The sequence below is a fragment of the Cebus imitator genome, unplaced genomic scaffold (genome assembly GCF_001604975.1).
Source record: "Cebus imitator isolate Cc_AM_T3 unplaced genomic scaffold, Cebus_imitator-1.0 Scaffold12, whole genome shotgun sequence".
Classification (NCBI taxonomy): domain Eukaryota; kingdom Metazoa; phylum Chordata; class Mammalia; order Primates; family Cebidae; genus Cebus; species Cebus imitator.
Window position 1 is genome coordinate 9765098 of NW_016107327.1, and position 2827 is coordinate 9767924.

Sequence of the window (2827 nt, forward strand, 5' to 3'; positions counted from 1 at the left end):
AAAAAAAAAAAATTGAAAAGTAACAAGCCGGGCACAGTGGCTCATGCCTGTAATCTCAGCACTTTGGGAGGCCATGGAGAGTGGATCATGAGATCAGGAGTTCGAGACCATCCTGACCAACATGGTGAAACCCCGTCCCTACTAAAGATACAAAAATTAGACAGGTGTGGTGGTGCACACCTATAGTCCCAGCTACTCGGGAGGCTGAGGCAGAAGAATTGCTTGAACCCAGGAGATGGAGGTTGCAGTGAGCCGAGATCTCCCCAGTGCACTTCAGCCTGGGAGACAGAGTGAGACTCTGTCTCCAACTAATAATAATAGCCGGGCGCAGTGGTGCATGCCTGTACTCGGGAGGCTGCGGCTGGAGGATCTCTTGAGTCCAGGAGTTCTGGGCTGCAGTGCACTATGCCGATCAGGTGTCCGCACTAAGTTTGGCATCAATATGGTGACCTCCCAGGAGTGGCGGACCACCAGGTTGCCTAAGGAGGGGTGAACGGCCCAGGTCGGAAATGGAGCAGGTCAAAACTCCTGTGGTGATCAGTAGTGCGATCGCACCTGTGAATAAGCACCACTGCACTCCAGCCTGGAGAAAAAAAGGAAATTCTGCCACAAATCTCAGTGCCACTGTTTAAGCCAGCGCAGTGAGTTGCTGCATGGGAAAACACACAATTCCTGACCAGGCGCAGTGGCTCATGCCTGTAATTCCAGCACTTTGGGAGGCCAAGGCAGGTGGATCACCTGAGGTCGGGAGTTCAAGACCAGCCTGACCAACATGGAGAAACCCCGTCTCTACTAAAAATATAAAATTAGCCAGGCATGGTGGCACATGTCTATAATCCCAGTTACTCAGGAGGCTGAGGCAGGAGAATCACTTGAACCCGTGAGGCAGAGGTTGCAGTGAGCCAAGATCACACCATTGCACCCTAGCCTGGACAACAAGAGTGAAATTCTGTCTCAAAAAAAAAAGGAAATCAACCATTCCTCCCGCTCTTTTCTATATTCCAGTCCCAGGAATGAACATGGTCTTCCATTTCATGCATAACCTTTGAAATCATTCTCTATATATACAAAAAAAAAAAAAAAATTGCACGTGAATGTTTGAGGATGATACTTTTCAAATTTTTCTCCAATTCATTTTTTCACCACTTGATACTGTAGGCGTCCTTCATGTCAGAAACACAACTGGCCAAGCATGGCAGCTCACTCCAGCAATCCCAGCACTTTGGCAGGCCGAGGTAGGAGGATGGCTTGAGCCCAAAGTTTGAGGCAAGTCTGGGCAACAAAGCGAGACCCTATCTCTACAGAATAACATAATCAGCTGGGCATGGAGGCTCGTGGCTGTAGTCCCAGCTACTTGTGAGGCTCAGGAAGGAGGGTCTCCTGAGCCCAGGATTTTGAGACTATAGTGAGCTAGAATCACACCACTGCAGCACTCCACCAGCCTGACCAATAAAGAAAGACCCTGTCTCTTAAAAAAAAAAAAAAAAAAAAAGGAAAGAAAAGAAATACAAATCTTCTCCCCCCTTAATAACAGCTATCTAATTTTCTGCAGTATCAAGGTGGCTGCACCTTTTAACCATTAGTTACAGTATTTTGATCTCAAAAATTGCATTTCCATAATATAGGGTCCTAAGAGTGGAACCATTTGGTCCAATTCGTTTGTAAAAGCTGTTAGTTAATACAAGATCGCCCTCTAAATATGCCTTCCTTTCACTCCCAAGTCTGGAACATAAGGACTGCACAGTATCCTTACACAATTGTGATCTAGCACAGTCTCTGCAGAACAACTGAGCCGGAAAAAACAATGACATTTTGTTAAGTTCAATTTGTGTAAAAAGGTACATAAGGCATATTAGGAAAGATTGCAACTGAAAATGACTCAGCAAACAATTTCTGAGTCCGTGCATTTTGCCACCTGTATTTTGTGAAGTTCCGGGGAGAGGAAGACAAGTAAGACGCCACCCTGCTTGTTCGCAGTCTGCGAGAAGAGGCAGAGACTGGGGGCAGGAGGACACTTGTGTGGGGCACAGAAAGAGTGGAAAGCCAGCCAGAAACACGGGGCAGATCTGGCTGGAAGAAACTTGGTGTGCACAGGATAAAGAGAGCGAGGTGGAAGAGGTGCCAGAACTTGAAGGACTCTGAATGCCACACACATGCCTTTATGCTTTTCCTCCAAACTCTACAAAACTATTAAAACCCTTTAAGTTGGGGGATGACAGGCAGATTTGCTACCAAGTGGAGAATGCATTGAAAGGAAGCTGACTAGAGAAGAGGAAGTGGGCTAAGCTGTCCCAGGGTTCTGCATGCAGGGACTCAGCAAGGGTTCCTGAAGCCAAATTGGAGGGCATTCAAGGTGGAAGGATGGTGTGGATTCTGTGCCTTATTCTACCCAGAGGTGAGGCCAGAGCTGATAGAGATGTGGGGACAGAGTTTCTTGGCCAGGCGTGGTGTCTCATACCTGTGATCCCAGTATTTGGGGAGGCCAAGGTGGGCAGATCGCTTGAGCCCAGGAGTTCAAGACCAGCCTGGTTAATATAGCAAAGCCCTGTCTCTATTTAAAAAAAAAAAAAGTTTCTTGAAGGTCACTAAAGAATAGGCTAATTTTGCTAATATCATGTACTGGTGAAGCGAGGTCGGGGAAGACTTATAGTAGATCCCTCAGTCTGCTGAAAAGAAAGTCATAAGAATGTAATGGGGAATGGCTGGGCGTGGTGGCTCACACCTGTAATCCCAGTACTTTGGGAGGCCAAGGTGGGTGGATCACCTGAGGTCAGGAATTCAAGATCAGCCTGACCAACATGGTGAAACCCCACCTCTAAAAGAAAAA